Raw genomic sequence first — 19,094 nt, forward strand, 5'->3', positions numbered from 1 at the left:
GACCTGCCATCTTTTTGATATCCTTTTGGGGAGAGCAGATTGGCCACAAGGTCAGGAAGGTATGTGACTGTTACTACTGCCATATCTACTCCTATTCAAATACTGTTGAGAAGTGAAAGGAGATTCAGAAGGGGTTGAATACTGGGATCCAGGATCTCTACACTGTGCTTCACAAAACTGAAGATTATTTAAGGCAAGTGCTGTGTAAAGCTGCTGAGCCAGTGAACAGCCACATCATCCAGGTGAAGAAAATGAAAGCCATTTACCACATGCTGAACATGTCCAGCTTGGACTGACAAACAAGTGCCTCATCCCCAAGGTCTGGTGTCCTGAGGGTGATCTGCTTGACCTGCACAGGGTGCAAGAGGAGGGCTTGAGAGAGAGCAGGGCTACCATCCCCTCATTTATAAACACAATCCCCACAAAAGAAACACCCTCGACCCTAATATGGACCAACAGATTCATCCAGGGATTTCAGAGCATCATGGATGCTTATGGCATTGGGAGCTACAGGGAAGTGAATCCAGCTCTTTTCCAACATCATATTCCCAGTTTTGTTTGCAGTGGTGTTTGGCGACCTTGGCCTCAGCTTTGTGATGTTCTTATTTGCCCTCTTATTGGTAATAAATGAAAATCATCCTGGACTCAACCAGTTGCAGGACATCTTGAGGATGTTTCTCAATGGCAGATACATCTTTCTGCTCATGGGACTGTTCTCAGTGTACACAGGCCTTATCTACAATGACTGCTTCTCCAAGTCACTCAACATCTTTGGCTCTCAATGGAACGTGTCTGCCATGTACAGCTCCAGTCACACTCAGCAGGAGCCTGAGAAGATGGCTCTGTGAAACGACGGTGTCCTAAGGCACAACAGGGTGCTGCAGTTGGACTGAGCCATTCCTGGAGTGTTCCGACACCCTTATCCTTTGGGGATTGACCCAATTTGGAACATAGCAACCAATCACCTCACTTTCCTGAATTCCTTCAAAATGAAAATGTCTGTGATACCTCATCTTTATGACTGTCTATAAGTGGCTCATGTTTCTGGCAGAAACTTACAAGAAAGCTCCCAGCATTCTGATTGAGTTCATCAACTTATTCATATTCCCAGCAAGTGGATTAAGTGGCCTTTACCCAGGGCAGGAACACGTCCAGAAAGTGCTGCCGCTTGTCACAGTACTGTCTTCTTGGGAAAACCAGTTTTCTTGTTGTGGCTACACAATGTGCAGAGTTTGTTACACACTTGTGAGGAAGTTGTTTCTCTGCTGGGAAACCAGGATATAGAAGACGGAAATAACCAAATGGAAGATGGATGCAGAGAAATGCCATGCAAAGAGTTGCATTTTGGAGAAATTCTATTAACGTTAACGCAAGTAATTCACTCCATTGAGTACTGTCTTAGCTTCATGTCCAACACTGCACCCTACCTGCGGCTCTGGGTGCTCAGTGCTCATGCACTGCTCTCTGATGTCCTGTGGGCCATGCTGATGCGAGTGGGCCTACAAGTGTACACCATCTACCGTGTCTTGCACTGCTCCCAGTGATTACTGTCTTTGCAGTTTTGACTATTTTCATCCTCTTGATCATGGAATGGCTTTCTGCATTTCTTCATACCATATGCCTCCACTGGGTAGAATTTCAGAACAAATTCTACGTTGGTGCAGGCATCAAATTTGTTCCTTTCTCATTCAGTCTAATTTCATGGAAGTTGAGTGGCAGTGACAACATGGCATGATCATATTGCTGTAACCAATGAGCTTTCAGAATTATGAAGAATATCATGTTGTAGAATTTCACATATGCCAAATTTATGATAGAAAAAGTTCTGTCTTCATTGATTACCTTATGATGTAACCAAATAATTCTGTAAGATATACCTCTTCTTCATATGTTAAATATTTTGTAACACTTATCAATTTCAGATACATATTTTTTTGGTTTTTATTACAAGCAAGTGTAAGGTCATGCCAAATGTTATATTAAAGTTATTTGTTTCTAAATACAGGATTGGGGGAAAGAAGCCAATTTTGGAAGGCTAATTGAAAATGGTTCTAGATACTTGATTCCTTTTAAACCTTATAAAAGATACAGAGTTTATTATGTCAAAAAAAGAAATTAAATATATATAGTTTCTTTCCACCTTCAGATAGTAAAAAAATGAAACCATAAGGAATAACTTTTAAACAGGTGATCTCAATAATTCAACTAGAATGAAACTATAGAAGAATTACTTTTAGCTGAAGGTTACCCAAATACCTACCCCATCATCACAGCCAAGGAGAGTGGGGTGGAGCTTACCCAAGAGCAAATCACTCCTGGTAATTGCTAACTCTAAACCAGTACTCCCTATAGTATCAGGAGGACATTAGGTGAAAACAAGCCACTGACTTTCTATCTCAGTCATGATAATGGATAGAATCATGAGGAAATGCACCAGCCAGGGTGGACACTTCTGTACTATAGATCAGAATATAGAATTCTGCATTCACAGGTCCCACAATTGCAAATACCCACCAAATCCTTAGATACAGCTAATACACATAAGCCCCTGGAGAGGAAAGTTGTTACTTTGCAATTCACAGTCCCCAGCCATCATCAATTATACTACAGAGCAATAATTAAATGTGTGTGTGTGTGTGTGTGTGTGTGTGTGTGTGTGTGTGTATATATATATATATATATATATATATATATATATATATATATATAAAGTCATCAAAACAGGCATGAATACCAATGGAATAGTATAGAATACACATAGACAAACTCACATAGATACAGTCATCTAATATTCAACAAAGGTGTCAAAAAGTAACATTGAAGATAGGCTTTTTAACAAATGTTGCTAAGAAAACTGGATATTCATATGTAAAAGAATGAAGTTAGATCCCTATCTCTCACCCTGCACAAAAAGATGAATCAAAAATCTAGGAAATAGACCAGGATCCCTGCAAATGCTAAAAGAAAACATAGGTTCAATACTAAAACATATTGGTTCAGCTACCAAATTCCTTAATAAAAACCCCTCCCAAAAATCTCAAAAAATAAAACCAATAATCTATAGTTGGTATTCCATCAAATTGGTAAAGCTTCTGCACAGCAGAGAAAACAATTAAGAACATGAAGAGAAATCCCACAATCAATAAATGGGCAAAAGAACTAAGCAGACATTTCTCAAAAGAAGAAATGCAAATGGCCAAAAATATACACAAAAATAATGTTCAAAGTTTTTACCAATCAAGGAAAAGTAAATCACAACTACATTCAGATTTCATCTCACTCTAGGTAAAATGGCAAATGCAAAGAATATGAATAAATATGAATAAATGAATAAATGCTGTTAAGAATGTGAAGGACACTCATATGTTGTTAGTGGACTAAAAATTAATATAAGCACTTTGGAAAGCACAATGAAGATTCCTCAAAAAACTAGGAAGCAACCACCATACAACCCAATTTTCCCAGTTTCCTTGGTAGGAAAATGCAACTGAGGGGCAGAAAGTATAGAAGGGGAAGGGAAGGAATTGCAGAATACATTTGGTCAAATTATACTATGTACATATATGAATATACTTCACCTTTATGTATACCTTTAAATAAATAAATAAAAACAATAAGTAGAGAAATGACCAGTAAACTAGAGGAATGGGAAGAGAAGGAGAGAAAAGAGGACTGAAATGGGGCAAATTATACTCCATACACCTATAAATATGTAAAAATGAACCCCACAAAAATTAAAGCTAAAAAAGACCAGCATGGTACTGGCATAAAAATAGATACATAGACCAATGGAACCAAATTGAAAGTCCAGTACAAACCTGCACATATGAGGTCAACTAGATTTGACAAAGGCACCAAAAATACACACTGCAAAAAATAATCAATTTAATAAAAGGGTTTGGGGAAAACTGCTTTATACATGTAAAAGGAAGTGAAATTGGATTCTTATCTTACACCATATACAAAAATAAACTCAAAATAGATTAACAACATGAAACTATAAAACTCCTAGAAGACCATATAGAAGAAAATCCCATGCCATTGGTCTTGGTAATGAGATTATTGCATATGATATCAAAAGCACAGACAATGGAAGCAAAATTAACAAGTGGAAGGGCATCAAGCTAAAAAGCTTATTCAGAGAAACAATCAACAGAGTGAAATGGAAATCTATGGGAAGGGAAAAGATAATTGCAAACCATATATCCAAAAAGTTGTTCACATCCAAAATGTAGTAGTAATTTGCACAACTTATTAGCAAAAAAACAAAATATTGTAATGAAAAATACATCAAAAAGAGATGTGTTCCCAAGAAAGGCAGAAAAATGGCTATGAAAATGTGCTCAACATCACTTAGTCACCAGGGAAACACAAATAAAAAACACAATGAGATGTCACCTCATACATTCGAGGATGGCTATCATCAAAAATTCAAAAGATAGTAGATCTTGGTGAGGATGTGGAGAAAGGTTTATCCTTACACATTGTGGGTGGAAATGCAAATAGGTATAACCAGTATGGAAAAGAGTACAGAGGGTTCATAACAATTAAAAACAGAACTACATTATGATCTAGCAACCCCACTTCTGTGTATATATCCAAAGGAAACAAAATCACTCCCATTTTCACTAAAGCATTAATCACAACAACCAAGATTTGGAAACAATCTAAGTATCAGCTAACAAAGGAATAAATAAAGAAAACATGGTATGTTTATACACAAAGGAGTATTATTCACCCTTAACAAGAGAGAATGCTGCTATTTGTGATAATATGGATAAAATAAAAAATAAATAGTAGAAGTGTGTTTATCAAAGATTATGTAGTGGTAGAAATTGTGTAGTTATAGAAATGGGGAGGTATTGATCAAAGGAAACAAATTTTCAATTCCAAGATGAATAAATAGAGATGCCCTACTGTATAGCAAGCTGATTGTACTTGATAATTACATATTATATACTTGTAATTTGCTAACAGAATGAATTTTAAGTATGCTCAGCACACATGCAAACACTCAGATACACAATTATGTGAAGTGATGGATGTGTTAATTAGCTTAGTTGTGGTAATCATTTCAAATGCATCCATATATTAAAATATCATGTTGTACACCTTTGAATTTGTACAATTTTAATTTGTCAAATATATATCAATAAAACCAGGAAAAAGAAAATTGTAGATCAATTTTTCTCAGTAACATATATGGAAATTAAATCCAATTTGGGATGGAGTTATGGCTCAGTGGTAGAGCACTCACCTAGCACATGTGAGACACTGGGTTCAATCCTCAGCACCACATAAAGATAAATAATGGTATTGTGTGCATCTACCATTAAAAAATATTAAAAAAAAATCCAACATGAAAAAAGTTAATGACATAATTAAATGTCAATTCTAGGAATCACTCATAGATTAATGTTTTTAAATAAGTCAATCAGTGCAATTTATTGCATTAATAAAAATTACATTAAAAGAATATTTCTTTTTCAAGGATAGTATGTGTGCCAATTATTGCCACTTCATTACAACTTTTACCAGAGAATCTAGCTAATTTAATAACACAAAAAAGAAGTATAACCATAAAACTAGAAACTAATAAATGTTCATGTTTTCAAATAATGATTATATACATATAAACTGTAAAAACCTACAAATTATAAGCTACAAGATAAAAATAAATATAAAAATATTGAATAATGAGTCCATAAATAGAATTATATACATCCAAACACCTAATTTAGAGGTGATACTACAGAGCACTTGAAAAAGTAGATCCTTTTCAATAAATTGTGCTGGATTACTTGAATTTTTGCCGTAGAAAAAAGTTTGTGATCCCCTAACTCACATCATATATAGAAATAAATTTCAAATATATTATCATCTAAATGTAAAATATAAAGCAATAAAATAGAGGAAAACTAAAAAGTAATCTTCACTAGTTTGATGTAAGCAAAGACTTTTCAATAACATAAAAATCATAAGCCATAAAGAAAAAATAATAAAGTGAACTATTTTGATGTAAATAACTTTGTAAATCAAAACAGAAAATGGAAGAAGTCAACTCACAGAGGAGAAAATATCTGAATATATTTATCTGAAGGAATATATTCAAAATTTTATATATAAAAAAGAGAAAATATCAAAAGAAAATGGGCAAAAGATGGGTAATACTTCAAAAAAGTAGATATCTAAAAGATTAATATTAAAAAGGTGCTCATTGTTTGCTAAATTAATAAATAATTGGCAAAATAAGGTATCATTCCCTATAGTAAAATACAATATTAAAATATCAACTTTTTATGTGTTGATGTGGGATGGCATATAATATAAAATAGGTTATTATATATTTTCTTAAATATCTTATTTTTTTAGGTGTAGATGGACACAAAACAATGCCTTTTTATTTTTATGTGGTGCTGAGGATTGAACCTGGGTCCCACCCATGCTAGGTGAGCACTCTACCGCTGAGCCACAATCCCAGCCCCGGTTATTATATTTTTTAAGAGAACAATATAACTGGATACCTATACATGCTTTCCTGTTTGTACGTAAGTATGCATTGTCACTAGGAGGGCCTATGGGAAAATTATTACAATTAGTTTCTCTCTGTGAAATTGAACTTATTGACCATTTATTTACAAGACAATTCAAATGTAAATGCTATATGCTTAGAAATATGAACGTGGACAATTTGTGATTCACAACTAAATTTTTTTTAAATTGAAAAGAACCCAAAAAAATGAGATGTTTAATTTGGGATGTACACAATAAAGAAAAATACGCACAATTCAGTAAACTATCATATTTTTATTGGTCTTTGAATTCTTATGGTGAAAGGACAGAAATCATTGAAAATAATCCAAAATAATTTGAGAATTACTTTGAGACCTTCTCATGTCAAATGATCTTGAAGACAAAATTTAGAGTAAAATGCAGGAAGTGTATAATTAAAATGATGTGATTCTCTTTTACATGGTTCAGCAAAGGTAACATGGATTGAAAGACAAACAGAGTTAATGGAAGGAGCATATAGAAAGCTGAATGAAGGGAACAGAGCCCATGGTACCTCATTTAGACTACTTTCATTTTAAAGAAGATATTTGTCATTTCTAGCACTTATATTACAAAAACAAAAAAAAAGTTGCAAAATGAAAGATTGGGATCACATTTACTAAATTTCCTTCAAATAGACCCTATTTATTCTTGTGAAAATTCTTTGAGTTAAATATTCTATTTGATTCCAAAACAACAAAAAGGATAAGAAAAAGGATGGGTAACCACAAAGGGCATGAATATTATTTTAAATATGCTTAGAAATGGATTTTTAAATTGTTTCACAAACGTGATTTTATAATAGAAATATTAAATTTTCAAAATGTGAGTAAAGAATCTTCTTAAATGTATTTTTGCTTTTTAAAAGCATCATTTAGAGCCAGAAACAATGGTACATATCTCTAATATCAGTGACTTAGGAGTTTGGGGCAGGAGGTTCACAAGTTTCAGGCCAGTGTTGACATCTTGGAAAGACCTAGTTTCAATTTAAAAAAGAAAAATGTTTGGGGATATAGCTAAGTCAGTAGAGCACCCCTGGCTACAATCTCCAACACAACAACAACAAAATAATAATATGTAGCTGCAAAAACATCATGAATCAAGAAAGAGAAAAGACAATCCATGGTCCATTGCCCTAGAAAAACACAAGAATGAATTGCTACTACCTGCCAAGGTTGAGGAGTTGCACTTACACCTTTGTCAAGTGATACTTCTTCCACCTTGAGTGAGAGTTCTTCATGAAGTGCCTTGGCGATGGCATTCACAGCAGAATAGACTTTGTAACTCTTATATGAGGCTTTTATATCCCAAACATGTACAGCTCAAGTTGCCAGGCTACCATTTTGTTCACACTGGTTCAATAACCTGATCCCATGTTGATCCAGATATGGACAATCAAATAATAAAGACCACATATTCTGATTAAAGACATCACAGGGATATTGTGCAGGCTGAACACTTTTGAGAAAATCTTTAAAACCAAGTATCTCTTCCATGTGTACTAAAATGATAATACTCCATCAAAATATGTATAAGGTAGCATTTGTCTAAAGGATAATGGATTTATATCCCAGTCAGATGTTGTAACCCAAATATTACCAAATGGAAGACTACAAAATAATTTACATACAAATCTCAGAAGAGAATATGTGTCACCAAATACAACACTGACATTTGAATATGTGAATCTTTCCATGAAAAGTACACTGTTAAAAGTATCCTTTGCAGGAAACTCTGGAATCCTTTCTGTAAATGCAACACAGAGTCCATTGTTGGCAATTTCTTGTGTCATGTCCCTGAGAATCATTTCTCCCCTGATGTTATCTGGAATCACAAGAGCAACCCAGGTTCAACCAAAATGTAGCATTAGTTGAATAATTCCTTGATACTGGGCTTTGTCTCTGAGTCTGTGGCCAAATGGACAGTAGCTGATCTAAACAAAGCAGAATGTTACTGCTAACACAAAATTATGATGCTTATTCAAAAATGACTAATTATCTCATCTCGTATATACTTTGTGGAAGAAATTTTAAAATTAAGGAAATAAGTTGACTAAAAAGTATCAATTTTTGACTACTGCCCTGGGGCGCGGGCTGCTGCGGTGGGGGCCTGGAAAGTGATGGATGTTGATAAAGAAGAACAAATTGCAAACTCAACATGGCTGTGGGTGGGGAGGCAGCGCTTTCAGTACCTCCTCAGACAAGCAGACAGAGAGACACATCAGAACATTCAGATTCTGCCTGCCGAGAAACTCCCAGCAAAATTCCACCTAAGTGAGACCTAGGTGGGGAGTTTGGGGTTATTGGAAGTGACAGCTTGCCCCTGACGGGTGAATCTCAGCCACCCTGTGCGAGGAGGTGCGGGTCCACACTGTCTGGCTACCGACCACAGAAGGAAGTGTTTCAGCAATGCCGGAGACCGTGTGAAGCATAGAGACCCTTTGAAGAGGTTGCTAACCAAGCCTTCATGAAACAGAGGACCAAGAACTGAAACCAAGACCGGGACAGACCAGAGACAGGCCAGACCCACCCCTCCCATCAGACACTAAGGCAAGGAGTCTGGGGCCTGCCATTGCAGACAGCTGATGTCACCAGAGTTCAGCGGACCGGATCCCTTCCCAGCAAAATCGGCTTCAACAGGTGTGTGACTCCCATCCCCACCAGATACATACAGCTGGGAAACCTCAAAAATCTCTCCCCAGAGTTCTGTGGGCCTGACTGTAGGGGCTGAGGGAAGCAGAGGGAACTCCTGACCTCCAACTCCCCCTACCACCAGCGGCAACACCCAAGGCCTTAGCCGCCAGCTCCCAGGGGCGTGGCCACCGAAGAAATCCAGACAAAATAAGCTGAAAATTCCCAGACAACTCGCTCCACAACCTTGGGGTCTGGGTGAATGGCAAACAAAGAGAGTGCTCAGTCATTGGGAGAACAGGGCACTCAGGGGGCTGCAAGTGTAATTGGATTTGTGGAGAATGCCTCCGGTGAGTGGGTCCTGGCTGGCTGGCAGGAGGAAGGGGGGAGGGGCTGGAGAAGAGAAACAGACCTGAACTAACAGGATTGGAAAGACACCCAGTAGGGGAAGAAGAGCCACCTTACAGGGATTGCTTCCTGGATATAGAGGGCAGAAGCTCGGCTTGGAGAGAACAGCTCCACCCACTGGAAGAGAAAAAAATAGAACTCTAAGACTTCATTTATCATTTTTTTTCTTTTCCCTTTTCAATTTTTATTATTCTTTCCATTCTCCTTTATTCTACCTATTTTTCTCTCCCTCTTTCTCTTTAAGGACTTCTTCCTTTCCCTTTCCCCTAACTTTCATCCCAAGCATTACGACTTTCATTACATGTCATTTTCTAAATGCAAATAGGTGAATGTTCCAAGGCTGTCTACAGGGCTCCTAAGTACCTAGCTATTACCAAATACCCTGATCCATTCACCTGTTAATATCCCCCATCGGTAGAGCAATCTTCCAAAGTAGCCAAGACATACTAACCTTCATACCATCATAGTACCCAACCTAAAAATAAAGTCCTAAGACCAAACAACAGATCACTATAAGCCTACAGAATCCATAAGCCTTTTATGAAATGAATAAATCAGCTTTAAATTACAATAAAGCCCAACATCTCTAGACATAGTCTCCCACCACAAAGGAGAGACTACAGAGATATACAAAACCAAAACAAATCTATAGGAGAAAACAAACACAGCAGTTAAACAGAATTGGAAAGTAATGTGAACACCATGAAAAAACAAGGGAGAAAGGATTACAAACAATGCAGGACAACTTAAATTTACAGGAGAACCTAGAGGTTACATAAGCAGATTCAAGAAGCAGAAAATCAACTCTACCAGGAGATAGAGATTTTTTAAAAAATCAAACAGTAATCCTAGAAATGCAGGAAACCATAAACCAAATCAAAAACTCAAATGAGAATATTACAAGTAGACTAGATCAAATAGAAGTCAGAACATCAAATAATGAAGACAACGTGTATCAACTCGAAAAGAGTATAGTCAATGCAGAAAGGCTGATAAGAAACCATGAGCAAAATATTGAAGAATTATGGGATGTCATAAAAAAACCAAACTTAAGAGTCATTGGGATAGAGGAAAGTATATACATCCAAACCAAAGGAAGAGCAATCTGTTGAATGAAATAATTTTAGAAATCTTTCCAGACATTAAAAATGAAACATATGTCCAAATCCTAGAAGACTACAGAATGCCGAAAATACAAAACCATAATAGACAACTCCAAGACACATTATTATGAAGATATCCAACATACAAAACAAGGAGAGAATATTAAAAGCTACAAGAGAAAGGAGGCAGATTACATTCAGGTGTAAACTAATTAGGTTAATGGCTGATTTTTCATCACAGATGTTGAAAGCCAGAAGATCCTGGAACAACGTATTTCCAACACTGAAAAATAATGGATTCCAACCAAGAATATTGTATCTGGCAAAATTATGCTTAAGGTTTGACAATGAAATTAAAATATTTCACAATAAACAAAAGTTAAAAGAATTCACAACCAGAAAACCACCACTGCAAAGCATTTTGAGCAAAACACTACAAGAAGAGGAAATGAAAAACAGCATCCAAAACCAACAGTGGGAGATAACTCAGTAAAGTGGGGGGAAATAATCAAAGATGAAAAACAAGCCAAATCAAAATAAATAAATAAATAAATAAACAAACAAACAAACAAACAAACATGACTGGAAGTACAAAAAAATATATCAATAGTAACCCTAAATGTTAATGGCTTAAATGCACCAATCAAGCGACATAGGCTAGTAACTTGGATTAAAAAAACAGAACCAACATTATGCTGCCTTCAGGAGACTCATATGATAGGAAAAGACATACACAGGCTGAAGGTGAAAGGTTGGGAAAAATCATACCACTCACATGGTCCTCGGAAGCAAGCAGGAGTGGCCATACTCATATCGAATAAAATCAACTTCAAACATAAGTTAATCAAAAGGGATATAGAAGGACACTATATACTGTTAAAAGGAACCATTCACCAAAAAGACATAACAATTATTAATATGTATGCACCAAATAAGGGTGCTGCAACGTTCATAAAACAAACTCTCCTCAAGTTCAAGAATCAAATAGACCACAACACAATAATTATGGGTGACTTCAACACACCTCTCTCATCATTGGACAGATCCTCCAAACAAAAGTTGAATAAAGAAACTATAGAACTCAATAACACAATCAATAACCTAGACTTAACTGACATATATAGAATATATCAACCATCATCAAGTGGATATACATTCTTCTCAGCAGCACATGGATCTTTCTCAAAGATAGACCATATATTATGCCATAGGGCAACCCTTAGTAAATATAAAGGTGTGGAGATAATACCATGAATCTTATCTAATCATAATGGAATGAAACTGGAAATCAATGATAAAAGAAGGAAGGAAAAATCCTGCACCACCTGGAAAATGAACAATATGTTACTGAATGATCAATGGGTTACAGAAGACATAAAGAAGGAAATCAAAAAATTCTTAGAGATAAATGAAAATACAGACACAACATATCGGAATCTATGGGACACAATGAAAGCAGTTTTAAAAGGGAAATTCATGGCCTGGAGTTCATTCCTCAAAAAAAGAAAAAAACCAATAAATAAATGAGCTCACATTTCATCATAAAACCCTAGAAAAGGAAGAGCAAAACAACAGCAAATGTAGCAGAAGGCAAGAAATAATTAAAATCGGAGCAGAAATCAACGAAATTGAAACAAAAGACACTATTGAAAACATTGACAAAACTAAAAGATGGTTCTTCGAAAAAATAAATAAGATTGACAGACCCTTAGCCATGCTAACGAAGAGAAGAAGAGAGAAAACTCAAATTACTAACATATGGGATGAAAAAGGCAATATCACAACAGACACTACAGAAATACAGAAGATAATTAGAAATTATTTTGAAAACCTATATTCCAATAAAATAGAAGATAGTGAAGATACCGATAAATTTCTTAAGTCATACGATTTGCCCAGATTGAGTCAGGAAGATACACACAATTTAAACAGATCAATAACAAAGGAGGAAATAGAAGAAGCCATCAAAAGACTACCAACCAAGAAAAGCCCTGGACCGGATGGGGATACAGCAGAGTTTAACAAAACCTTTAAAGAAGAATTAATACCAATACTTTTCAAGTTATTTCAGAAAATAGAAAAAGAGGGAGCTCTTCCAAATTCATTTTTTGAGGCCAGCATCACCCTGATTCCAAAACCAGACAAAGACACTTCAAAGAAAGAAAACTACAGACCAATATCCCTAATGAATTTAGATGCAAAAATCCTCAATAAAATTCTGGCGAATAGGATACAAAAACATATCAAAAATTTGTGCAACATGATCCAGTAGGATTCATCCCACGGATGCAAAGCTGGTTCAATATATGGAAATCAATAAATGTTATTCACCACATCAATAGACTTAAAGATAAGAACTATATGATCATCTTGATAGATGCAGAAAAAGCATTAAAAAAAGTACAGCATCCCTTTATGTTCAAAACACTAGAAAAACTAGGGATAACAGGAACTTACCTCAACATTGTAAAAGCTATCTATGCTAAGCCTCAGGCTAGCGTCATTCTAAATGAAGAAAAACTGAAGGCATTCCCTCTAAAATCTGGAACAAAACAGGGATGCCCTCTCTCACCACTTCTATTCAATAAAGTTCTTTAAATACTGGCCAGAGCAATTAGTCAGATGAAAGAAATTAAAGGCATAAAATAGGAAAAGAAGAACTTAAATTATCACTATTTGTGGGTGACATGATTCTCTACCTAGCAGACCCAAAAGGGTCTACAAAGAAACTACTAGAGTTAATAAATGAATTCATCAAAGTGGCAGGGTATAAAATCAACACGCATAAATCAAAGGAATTCCTGTATATCAGCGACAAATCTTCTGAAATGGAAATGAGGACAACCACCCCTTTCACAATATCCTCAAAAAAAAAAATACTTGGGAGTCAACCTAACAAAAGAGGTGAAAGATTTATACAATGAAAACTACAGAACCCTTAAGAGAGAAATAGAATAAGATATTAGAAGATGGAAAAATATACCCTGTTCATGGATAGGCAGAACTAACACCATCAAAACGGCGATATTACCAAAAGTGCTCTATAGGTTTAATGCAATGCCAATTAAAATCCCAACAGCATTTATTGTAGAAATAGATAAAGCAATCATAAAATTCATATGGAAAAATAAAAGACCCAGAATAACAAAAGCAATTCTAAGCAGGAAGAGTGAATCAGGCGGTATAGCCATACCAGACTTCAAACTATACTACAGAGCAATAGTAACAAAAAGAGCATGGTACTGGTACCAAAACAGGCAGATGGACCAATGGTACAGAATAGAGGACACAGAGACCAATCCACACATTACAACTATCTTATATTTGACAAAGGAGCAAAAAGCATGCAATCGAGGAAGGATAGCATCTTCAACAAATGGTGCTGGGAAAACTGGAAATCCATATGCAACAAAATGAATCTGATTCCCTTTCTCTCGCCATGCACAAAAGTTAACTCAAAATGGATTAAGGAGCTTGATATCAAAACTAGAGACTCTGCATGTGATAGAAGAAAAAGTTGGCTCCAATCTACATACTGTGGGGTCGGGCTCCAAATTCCTTAATAGGACACCCATAGCGCAAGAGTTAAAAATAAGAATCAACAAATGGGACTTACTCAAACTAAAAAGTTTTTTTTCTCAGCAAGAGAAACAATAAGAGAGGTAAATAGGGAGCTTACATCCTGGGAACAAATCTTTACTCCTCACACTTCAGATAGAGCCCTAATATCCAGAGTATACAAAGAACTCAAAAAATTAAACAATAAGAGAACAAATAACCCAATCAACAACTGGGCCAAGGACCTGAACAGACACTTCTCAGAGGAGGACATACAATCAATCAACAAGTACATTAAAAAATGATCACTATCTCTAGCAGTCAGAGAAATGCAAATCAAAACCACCATCTCACTCCAGTAAGATTGGCAGCCATTATGAAGTCAAACAACAAATGCTGGTGAGGATGTGGGGAAAAGGGTATACTTTTACATTGCTGGTGGGACTGCAAATTGGTGAGGCCAATTTGGAAAGCAGTATGGAGATTCCTTGGAAAGCTGGGAATGGAACCACCATTTGACCAAGCTATCCCCCTTCTCGGACTATTCCCTAAAGACCTTAAAAGAGCGTACTATAGGGATACTGCTACATCGATGTTTATAGCAACACAATTCACAATAGCTAGACTTTCCATACTGGCTTTTCTGGATTACCAAGCAAATAAAATTTAATACTAGATTTTCTTCTTGAACCAACCTAGTTGCCCTTCAATAGATGAATGGATAAAAAATGTGGCATTTATAACAATGTAGTATTACTCAGCACTAAAAAATGACAAAATCATGGCATTTACAGAGAAATGGAGGGCTCTAGAGCAGATTATGCTAAGTGAAGCTAGCCAATCCCTAAAAAACAAATGCCAAATGTCATCTTTGATATAAGAAGAGCAACTAAGAACAGAGCAGGGAGGAAGAGCATGAGAAGAAGATTAACATTAAACAGGGATGAGAGGTGGGAGGGAAAGGGAGAGAGAAGGGAAATTGCATGGAAATGGCAGGACACCCCCATCGTTATACAAAATTACATATAAGAGGAAGTGAGGGGAAAGGGAAAAAAAGACAAGGGAGAGAAATGAACTATAGTAGATGGGGTAGAGAAAGAAGATGGAAGGGGAGGGGGGGAGGGGGGATACTAGAGGATAGGAAGGGCAGCAGAATACAACAGACACTAGTATGGCAGTTTGTAAAAACATGGATGTATAACCGATGTGATTCTCCAATCTGTATATGGGGTAAAAATGGGAGTTCATAACCCACTTGAATCAAATGTATGAAATATGATATGTGAAGAGCTATGTCATGTTTTGAAAAACTAATAATAAAAAAAGAAGAAAAAAAAAGTATCAATTTTCTATATACCACCTATAACTTAATTTTCACTATATATATATATACACACATATATATATATATTCACATAATTATGTATATATATCTACATACATATGTGTGTATATACATGTATAATACATACATAATTATGTATACATACACAGAATTATGAGTATATATATATATATATATATGTGTGTGTGTGTGTGTATAGTGGAAATTAAGTTATATATTAGAATATATAGAAATTAGTATATATATGGAAAACGTATATATATAGTGGAATATATATATGTATATATATATATATATATATATATATATATATATATATATATAGAGAGAGAGAGAGAGAGAGAGAGAGGAAATTAAGTTATAGGTGGTGTGTGTATTTATATTCGTGACTAAAAGTGCATGCAAACACACATACACACATATTTATTTGTATATACATATATGTGTGTGTGCATATTTTTCTTTATTCTTTTAAAAATATATACAAAGAGTCACAGAAGTTTTCCTTTTCTGCTCTGACTTAGAGTAACATAAATTTGTGAGGATTATTTGCAAATCAATAATTTTCCATACTGAGGAAGATTGGTATTAGTTCTTTTTTTATAAGTTTGGTAGAACTTCGCTGACAATCCTTCTGGTCCTCAGCTTTTCTTTGTTTATAGGCATTTAATTACTACTTCTATCCCTTTGTTTGGTATTAATCTCTTTATGTTTTCTTTACCCCATGGTTCAATTTGGGTCAGTAATATGAGTCTAGAAATTTGTCATATCTTCTAGATTTTTTTCTTTATTGGAGCATAAATTTTCAAAATAATTTCTAATATTCCTGGATTTCAGAAGTGTCTGTTGTATCTCCCTTTTCAACTCCAATATTGTTGACTTGGGTCTTCTCTCTTTTTTGGTTAGTTTGGCTAAGGGTATGTCAATTTTTTCAGTGAACCAACCCTCAATTGATTCTTTGTATTTTTCTTGACTTCATTAATTTAAGCTCTCATCTTAATTATTTCCACTCTTCTATTTGTTTTAGGGCCTTGAGGTATAACATTAGATTATTTTTTAATATAAATATAAATGCTTAATGTACCATCTCTTGGTATTTATCCAAAAGAAATAAAATCAGGATATGATAGTGATGTAGGCACATTAATAACTATAGCAGCATAATTTACAATAGCCAAATTACGCAACCAGTCCAGATGCTCAGGTGAACGCATAAAGAGAATGTGGTGTATATATACATGATGGAGTTTTCCTCAGCTATAAAGAATAAAATTATGGTATTTTCCAGTGCATAGATGAAACTTATGAAATAAGCCAGACTCAGAATATCCAGAGTTGAGTGTTATCTCTCATATGCAGAAGCTAGAGCAAAATAATGGGGGCAAAGTATAGGAGTTGCAACACCATGAACATTGGGAAAAAAAATGGAATTGAGGAAGGAAGTTGAGGGATTGGGAAGGGATGGAAAAGGGAAGGAATAGCAGAATGAGGTCGACCAAATCATGCTGTATACCTGTGTGAATATACTATAGTGAATTTCACTGTTTATTTTTAAGTATCAATTTATATAAAAAATCAGGTCAGGAAAGGCCAGTGAAGTAGAGGGATGGGAGGAGAAGCTGAAGGAGAAGTTACTAAGAACCGAAATGGAACAAATTATATTCCTTGCATATGTGATTGTCAATATTGATTGCACTATTATGTATAGCTATAATGTACCAATAAAAAACATTTTCAGCTGGGCATGATGGCACACACTTGTAATCCCAATAGCTCAGAAGGCTGAGGCAGGAGGATTGTAAGTTCAAAGCCAGCCTCAGCAAAATCAAGGCAAGTTACTCAGTGAGACTGACTCTAAATAAAATTTAAAAATAGGGCTGGGGATGTGGCTCAGTGGTGGAGTTCCCCGGAGTTCAATCTCTGTACCCACCCATCCTTCTCCACCCCCCAAAAAATTTAAAAAATCTTTCCATACTGGCTTTTCTGGACTACCAAGAAAATAAAATTTAATACTAGATTTTCTTCTTGAAGCCATAGCACATAATCAAATTAAATGAGAAAAAGAGAATGCATTAAGCATTTTAAAATTCACTAGAGAAAGAAGTCTAGGAGCCCTTATATTTTGCTGTTATACCTGTATATACCCACTAATATGCCAAAATGAAGAAGAAAAGTCTAATTATTTTCCCATGACTACATATAAAATCTCTCTTTATCCAAAACCCTCTAGCTCCCCACCAAGTCATTATTCTTCTTCATAAAAAACTCTGCAAATGAATTTTCCAGAATCCTAATCCTATATGTTGCTTGACTTTTCTCTCAGACTTGCTCTATGGGGTATCCCCACTACAATTCATCCTTTAAAAACCAAGTCATTAAGTATCTAATTTGCTAAATCAAATGACCAATTAACAGAACTCATTTTACTGAATCTATTATTGGTGTAAAACAGTAGATCAGAATCTTTTCCTTGAAACATGTTCCTTTGCCAGTTTCCAGAGTGATCTTTCCATAATTAATTTTGGGATATAAAACATATTATCAATCTACCTTACTGAATCTTCCACATCTCTCCAAATTGATAACATCAGAAGACTCCATGGCTCAGACTGGGATGTTTTCCATTTTCCACAAACATACATCCCCTAAATTTCTCCCAAATTTATATGTCTACCATAGAATTTTACCCAAACTGTATGTCCATATATTTCACTACTGACAAAGCATCTATGCTTGAATGTTTAACAGAGATCTCACACATCACTTCTAAAACCATGATCTTCTGGACATGATGGCTCATGCCTTTAATCTCATAAATTTGGGAGATTGAGGCAGCAGAATTAAAAGTTGTGAGTCCTTAAGCAATTTAGTGAGAATTTGCCTCAAAATAAAGACCCAAAAGGGATGGGGATGTAACTCAGATAAAGCAACCTTAGGTTTAATCCTAGGTACCAAAAAATAAAATTATAAAACCATGATCTTTGGACATAGATGGTTATTAAATGCTTGTCATATAGCTGGATGGATGAATGGATGCTTTAAACATTAGAGAGAGAGAGAGAGAGAGAGAGAGAGAGAGAGAGAGAGAGAGAAGGAAAAAAGAAATTAGGAAAGCATAAAATAAAGATGAACATCTGTTTTTAAGAAGAAAGAATGAAACATAAGAAAAAAATCAATATTTAATAAAAGCACAAAATAAACCAATTTTTTTTTATTTGTTGAAGCTCAATGATGCATAGAAGAAGCTTAATAAACTGGTCTCTAGTTTCAGTTTTGTTTACAGATTCTCCCCAAAGTATTATTGAACAACTTTCAAGAATATGTATTTGAAATAATTTTTTAAAAAGCTTACTTTCTTCTATAATTTGAAAGATTGCATTTTTCAGTAGGGAAATGAGAAGAAGGAATATTTTTTAATTCTTATTTTAGTTGTAGATGGACACAATACTTTTATTTACTCATTTTATGTGGTGCTGAGGATCGAACCCAGTGCCTCAC

At 35.2% G+C, this 19,094-nt stretch overlaps 1 pseudogene; it reads left to right on the forward strand.

Annotated features, from left to right (window-relative positions):
• Nucleotides 1-14: 14 nt before the first annotated feature.
• Nucleotides 15-1,735, forward strand: LOC143396668 (V-type proton ATPase 116 kDa subunit a 2 pseudogene; annotated as a pseudogene).
• Nucleotides 1,736-19,094: the final 17,359 nt, after the last annotated feature.

The sequence above is a fragment of the Callospermophilus lateralis genome, chromosome 4 (assembly GCF_048772815.1).
Source record: "Callospermophilus lateralis isolate mCalLat2 chromosome 4, mCalLat2.hap1, whole genome shotgun sequence".
Classification (NCBI taxonomy): Eukaryota; Metazoa; Chordata; class Mammalia; order Rodentia; family Sciuridae; genus Callospermophilus; species Callospermophilus lateralis.